The following is a 7,331-nucleotide window of genomic DNA, read 5'->3' on the forward strand; positions in this document are numbered from 1 at the left end:
AGATATGCAGATGACACCACCCTTATGGTGGAAAGTGAGGAGGAACTCAAAAGCCTCTTGATGAAAGTGAAAGAGGAGAGTGAAAAAGTTGGCTTAAAGCTCAGCATTCAGATCTAAGAGCTAAGAACTAAGATGATGGCACCTTGTCCCATCACTTCATGGGAAATAGATGGGGAAACAGTGCAAACAGTGTCAGACTTTATTTTTTGGGCTTCCAAATCACTGCAGATGGTGATTGCAGCCATGAAATTAAAAGATGCTTACTCCTTGGAAGGAAAGGTATGACCATCCTCGATAGCATATTCAAAAGCAGAGACATTACTTTGCCAACAAAGGTCTGTCTAGTCAAGGCTATGGTTTTTCCAGTGGTCATGTATGGATGTGAAAGTTGGACTGTGGAGAAAGCTGAGCACCAAAGAATTGATGCTTTGGAACTGCGGTGTTGGAAAAGACTCTTGAGAGTCCCTTGTACTGCAAGGAGATCCAACCAGTCCATTCTGAAGGAGATCAGTCCTGGGTGTTCTTTGGAAGGAATGATGCTAAAGCTGAAACTCCAATACTCTGGCCACCTCATGCGAAGAGTTGACTCATTGGAAAAGTTTCTGATGCTGGGAGGGATTGGGGGCAGGAGGAGAAGGGGACGACCGAGGATGAGATGACTGGATAGCATCACTGATTCTATGGACATGAGTCTGAGTGAACTCCGGGAGTTGGTGATGGACAGGGAGGCCTGGCGTGCTGCAATTCATGGGGTCACAAAGAGTTGGACATGACTAAGGGGCTGAACTGAACTGAACTGATGTCCACTTTTAGACATAATGCTATGGCACACTTAACAGACTACAGTACAGTGTAAACATAGTTTTTGTATGCACTGGGAAGCCAAAATCCATTTGACTCACTTTATGGCAATACACACTTTATTGTAGTGACCTGGAACCAGACCTATAATATCTCCAAGGGATGGTTGTATTTGTTAGCTTTTCTTTAAAAAGTTTTTACCTATGAACATATACACTTTTTAAAATTTCATTTTTAATTGGTGGATAATTGTTTTACAATGTCATGTTGGCTTCTGCTGCACAACAATGTGAATCAACCATGAGTATACTCTCCTCTCTCTTGAGTCTTCCTCCTACCTCCTTATCCCACCCCTCCAGGTTGTCAGAGAGCACTGAGCTGAGATCCTTGTGTTAAACAGCAACTTCCCACCAGCTATCTATTTTACACATGGTACAAATGACAACCCGCTTCAGTGTTCTTGCCTTGAGAATCCTAGGGACAGGGGAGCCTGATGGGCTGCCGTCTATGGGGTCGCACAGGGTTGGATACGACTGAAGTGACTTAGCAGCAGCAGCAGCAGCAGTGTATATATGCCAATGCTACTCACAATTTGTCCCACCCTCTCTGTCCCCTGCTCTGTCCACAAGTCTGTTCAATTTTTTTTATTATTCTCTTAATATTTTATTTTGATGTTTGGAACTCTTGATGCAACATTCCAGAGCAAGGACCTGAACAGGACCTCCTGTGCCCGAGGGACTAGTAAAGGAAACAGATCTATTTATTCTTTGTGATTTGATGCACAGATGAAAAACTTAACACACAATAACAGAAGTTGGTCATTAATAAACCACATCCTAGTCTCTTTCAGCGCTTGCGCAAGCAGACGGCATCTTCAGTTATCCCATGTCTCGACTTCTAGCTCTTTTGTAGTTGTAACACTGCAACGTCAATGATGCATATGTCCAGAATCAGTTAAAAAGACTGTCAAATTCCTTTTCTCTTAGTTCATTTATTTTTCACTGTCTCTTGGTCCCAGGTGTATCTGAATGCTTGCCTTTCCTCACTTGCCGCTATTGCTCGTTGGGGTGCTCTTGATTGTCCCCATATTTTGTGGGCGGGTTGGGAGAGGGAGCCTGAGAGGGATGTGCCACTGTGGGGAGCTTGTGGATCACCAGGATGCCTCTGGGGATGATCCCTTCCTTGGCAGCAGGAAGTCCTCCCAGAGCCACGCCCACAATGCCTGGCGGGTATCTGTATGTGCACCATTCAGCTCTGGATGTGCTTGCTGATCTATTACTGACCAGGGAGCTGTTGTGACAAAGAGTTCCTTGTTCACACAGTTTATTAAGCTCTCTGGAATGCGACCTGTGATAGCCCGTCGGATCTCAGTGGCAGCTGCCTCCCTCATCTCCAAGGAGGCTTGCTCACTATACCAGGCTGTGTGGGGAGTCCAGATGAGATTTGGTGCATCTTTCAAGGCACCCTGAGCAAAGCTGAAAGGCTCCGATTTGTGCACATCAAGGGCCGCCCCTCATATCCTCCCTTCTCTGAGGGCTTGGGTTAAGGCTTTCTCATCCACCAGTCTGCTGCAGGCCGCGATCACTAGGAAGGCGCCTTGCCTCATCTGCTTTATAGTGAAGTCACTGATGTGGTGGTTACGTTCGTTGAGACTGCAGTGCAGGGAGACACGGTAGCTCTGGAACTGCAGGGTATAGACTCTCTACACGCCCAGGGACCGCTCCGTCCCATCCTACAAGTAGGGGTTATAAAATAGGACGCTGAATCCAAAGGCCTTTGCTCAAACCGCAGCTGCCTGCCCCATTGCGACCGAAGCCAGTGAGGCCCAGTGTCTCCCCGCAGATGTGCGCCCCCCGCCCCCCGCCGGAGGCAACCTCCCAGATCCGATCGACACTGCACCCGCGTGCCTTCACGCAACGCCTGGTACAGCCAGGTGTTCTGCCCGTACAGATTAAGGATGTGGATGTGGCAGACGGTTGAGACCGCTGTCTCTTTCACTGCTGCGGACAGGATGTTGCACACTGTGATCCCGAGTTCACCTGCAGCCTGACGTCGACCTAGTTGTAGCCGCTGCCTATCTGCACAATCACCCTTAGGGCCTTGAACTTCCCCAGGTCCTCCCTGGTGAGCATGATGGTGTGATACATCATGGCGCCAACTGCCTCGTTAAAACCTTCTCGTGGATCTCCTGAGTGAACTGTGCATCGCAGAAGGCCACAGTGGCCAGGTCCTTCAGGATGGGCATTTCCACCGGGTGTAGTCTCTGCCAGCCAGCAATGCCACCAGGGGGCAGGGGTGCAGGGGGCTGTTCTGGGGGGCGGATACCTTCGCAAATTCTGTCCAATCGCTGTCGCTTGACTTTGTTCTTATCCACAAGGGCCATTCTTTATCGAGGTTTGCACCTCTCTGATTCAAAAGGCAAAGCGGTCTTCAAAGAACTTAGGGGCCCTTGTAGGAATCTGTGGGCATTACACCACTATGCGCCCAACATAAATTTGTCCACCAACTCTGTAGTTCACACGATGGGTTGTCTGTCTTTTTAAAGAGAATCCAGCTTCATTGGTTCAAAACCGTTTAAGGCGATGAAACCCTAGTCCTGGGCAGCCGGCATCTGCCACAAAGGGCTTCCGCATGGGAGGCGCTGCCGCGGCGGCAGCTGTGCGGCGCTCCAGTCAGCACCACGTGGCTCCCGACTCCATCCCTCGCTCCTCAGGCTACCGCCTGCTCCTCTGGGCCGCTCCCTGGCCACCTTAAAGTGACCCACAAGTCTGTTCTTTATGTCTGCATCTCTTCCTACCCTGCAAATAGCTTCGTTGGTACCATTTTTCTAGATTCCCTATATATGTGTTAATTATACGATTTTTGTTTTTTCCAGTTTACTTCTGTATAACAACTTACTCTGTATAACAGACTCTACATTCATCCACCTCACTACAACTGACCAAATTCATTCCTTTTTATGACTGAGTGATATTTCACTATATATATATACCTATATACCACAACGTTGTTATCCACTCATCTGTTGATGGACATCTACTTGTTAGCTTTTTAAAATGGACATATTGTTTTTATTTATTTTCTTATCTAAATAAATATATATATTATACCTAATTTTATATTTTTAAGTTTGATTTTTTCCCCCTAAAGCCCCAACAAACTGCATACGCTTTTGGTTCCATGAAACCTATATCTTTCCCACCTCTATTATATTACCCATCAGAGACACTAAAGATGTTGGTCCACACTAGAGTCATCTTTCTGGAAGGACATATTTAGGGCCTTTCCTGAGTGGCTTCCGGCCCCGAAATGTGAATATATGAAAATAAGCCTTCATCTGTGGAATTTCAATCCCCTGCTGACAAAGCTGCATATATTGTCCTTCAACTCTCTTCTCATATGAACACTTCTCTCATCTTGCTTTTTCATTTGTGTGGCTTCATCCTAGTCTTCCAGTTGATAACATTTGATTCAGTGCTTTTAGATCCCACCATGTGACTTTTCCTTCTCCACGAAGTCACATGCCTGACTCCCAGCCACCCCTGCACAAAGGTCACAAAACTGCTCATGAAACATGGTTCCATACTTCAAGTTCTAAATAAATAGCTAATAGAACCCTGCATCCTGCTTCTTTGTTAGCTACTGCTATGAGGGACTCATGTGATCTTGTTGTCTATCCCCACGAGAGCAAAGGAAGTTTATACAAATCCTGTTTCTCCACAAGGCATCCTGAGAAAGAAGAGAAACCTCTTCTATCAAAATTTGGAACTGGGATCTCAAACAGTTATAACAATGTTCTCTGCTGCTTGACTTGACCCATGGAATCATAACAAAGAGAGAAATAGTGTTTATTTAACTCAGTTACTGCCTGGTTTAAATGGTTTTCTGTGAGTGAACAGGAAAATTAACCACCATTCTCAACATTGTTTTTAAGGCAAACTGTACTCTTACATTACAAATAACCGGCTTTATAAATGATGGTTGGAGCACAAACTGTCGGTGCGTTGAGTAAACAAACTATTTCTTTTCAGTTTGTGAAGTTAACATTCTTCCACTATTTCTGTAATTGGAGCTGGTTGCAGCATAAAGCAGCAGACGGTTGACCACCCAGGTGTCACTATGGCTAATTATTAAAATGAAGCCGGGTACATGGTATTTACCATCCTTCATTGCCTTTATTTCTCTTTTAAAGTACAGAGCAGACAAGATTCACTTAATTTCTGCAAAAAGGTTTGTAATAAAGAAGAACCTTTGTGTTCTGTTATATGTTGATCACTAAAGGGATGGTGTCTGTAAGTTTAAATTATACGCAATGGTCCACCTCTGGGAACACCACCTCCCAGGTAAGGAGCACTGTACCTTTTGCTCACAGCAAACATCCTGATCAGGCCTACTTGGGAATGAATACAGGAAGGAGGAAATTAACACATCCTCTCTGGAGACTGACCAGAAGCAGGAAATGTTTGACTTTACTTTTTCCCCTTTTAGTATAAAAGAAGCTTGAATTCTAATTAGGCAAGATGGTTCTTTGGGACACAAAGATCTGCCTGCTTTCTGAATCAAGTCGCAATTCCTTGTCCCAACAGCTCATCTCTAGATTTGCTGGCCGGCTGTGTGCCTTGCAGAACTGTTTGGACTTGATAACAGGTTCAGAAGTTGCAAAAACTCATTTCCTTTTTGCTGCTGTGGTCTCTGGGGCTCACCCATTGCATTTTGTTTGAAGTGAAAGTGAAAGTGTTAGTTGCTCCGTTGTGTCTGACTCTTTACGACCCCATGAACTGCAGCCTGACAGGCTCCTCTATCCATGGGATTCTCCAGGCAAGAATACTAGAGTGGGTAGCCATTCCCTTCTCCAGAGCATCTTCCCAGCCCAGGGATCAAACCCTGGTCTCCTGCAGTGCAGGAAGATTCTTTACCATCTGAGTCACTAGGGAAGCCCAGGTTTTTGTTTAATGTTGCCCGAATCTGAGATTCAGTGCAGTAGCTCAGTGCAAGATCCAGGCCTGACCTAGGGCAGAAGGACAGAGACCACGACTTTCAGTGCATTGCGTGAGTCTCTATTCAAGTCATCTAAAGCTGCCTTGAGCTGCTCCAGTTCCTCACAGCCCATTAGTTTTCATTCAAGTTTGTAGAACTAAGCCTTATGATGACGTCTAGTCCAGTGCCACGCAAAGCATGATCCTCGTATCAGCAGTGGTCTGCAAGCTGTTACCAGTCAAAGAAAAAAGAAATACAGAAACCAAGAGAATGTTTCTAAAACAAAACCTTGTACAGTCAGCTGACATTGCTGTGCAACATCACATCTAAGTATATTATCAGTCATTTCACTGGACAGGAAACACACACTTTGGTTGTTATCAGACTCACCAAGTGAGTTACCTGTGAAGTCAAGCACAGTAAGACCATGTGTTGGTCTGCAAGAGAGTAGAAGTGAAAAAAAATTTTTTTTAACCAATTATCCGTGATAGTTTTTAAAGCTTTGGTCTAGGTTACCAAGAGGGCACTGGGAGGCAGGGAAATTTTAATGAATGCAAGTTGAAAAGAACCGGGACCTCTGTGGAGATAGTCCTGATTTCTGTGCAGACTCAGATAACTCTCCAGCTTCCTCATGCCCTTAGACTTGAATGAGTGTACTAGGGCTAAGTTGTGCCTGGTCTCAGCTTGGACAATGTATGTGTGTTAAGTCACTTCAGGCGTGTCGACTCTTTGCAACCCCAAGGACTATAGCCCTCCAGGTTCCTCTGTCCATGGAATTCTCCAGGCAAGAATATTAGAGTGGGTTGCCATTCCCTTCTCCAGGGGATCTTCCCAAACCAGGTATTGAACACAGGTCTCCCACATTGCAGGCAGATTCTTTACCATATGAGCCACCATGGAAGCCCAGCTTGGATGATATTCCACGATAAACAGCCTCTTCAGAGACTGCGATGGACTTTGCTTCCAACCAGCAGAGCAGAGGTAACTGACGTCCGGTACAGCTCTGGTGTCCAAAAGACAAGCCACACAGGGACATCTAGTGGTAAGGAGAAATCACCAACCTGCTCCAAAGAAGTCCAAGAATTTCCAAACCCCAAGCTGCCTGAGGACTTTGGATTCATTTATTGAATTTTACCTCATACTCTAGCAAATTAGTCACTGTGTTTGAAGGAAAGCAGAGGTCAATGTGATGCCCGGCCCCTGAAATGGAGCTGGACACTCCAGCCACCTGTTAGGACTCCTCTAACAAGTCTCTGTACATCCAGAATGAAGCAAGAGTGAAGAGTGAAGGCAATAGATAGATTCTTCAGGCAAGAGTGCCAAGGAGAGAATACAGATAGAAGATCATCATTTTACAAACAATTACTTCAATACTGTCTTTCTGGTTGGCTGTAAAATGGACCTAACTCCAGAGAAGCAGAAATGATGCAAAGCTTCAAAATAAACTGAATACATTAAAAACAGTCCGCCAAACTTGCTGATCTATAAATTAGCATCAGCAAAACTCTTAATGAGACTTACCTGTGAGTTCCCCAGCAAGATGACAAAGCCAA

The 7,331-nt window shown here is 45.3% G+C and overlaps 1 pseudogene; it reads right to left on the reverse strand.

The window, feature by feature from the left end:
* Positions 1-1,853: 1,853 nt before the first annotated feature.
* On the reverse strand, positions 1,854-3,184 carry LOC128048631 (C-terminal-binding protein 2-like; annotated as a pseudogene).
* Between the last annotated feature and the right edge of the window lie 4,147 nt (positions 3,185-7,331).

The sequence above is a fragment of the Budorcas taxicolor genome, chromosome 5 (assembly GCF_023091745.1).
Source record: "Budorcas taxicolor isolate Tak-1 chromosome 5, Takin1.1, whole genome shotgun sequence".
Taxonomy (NCBI): Eukaryota; Metazoa; Chordata; class Mammalia; order Artiodactyla; family Bovidae; genus Budorcas; species Budorcas taxicolor.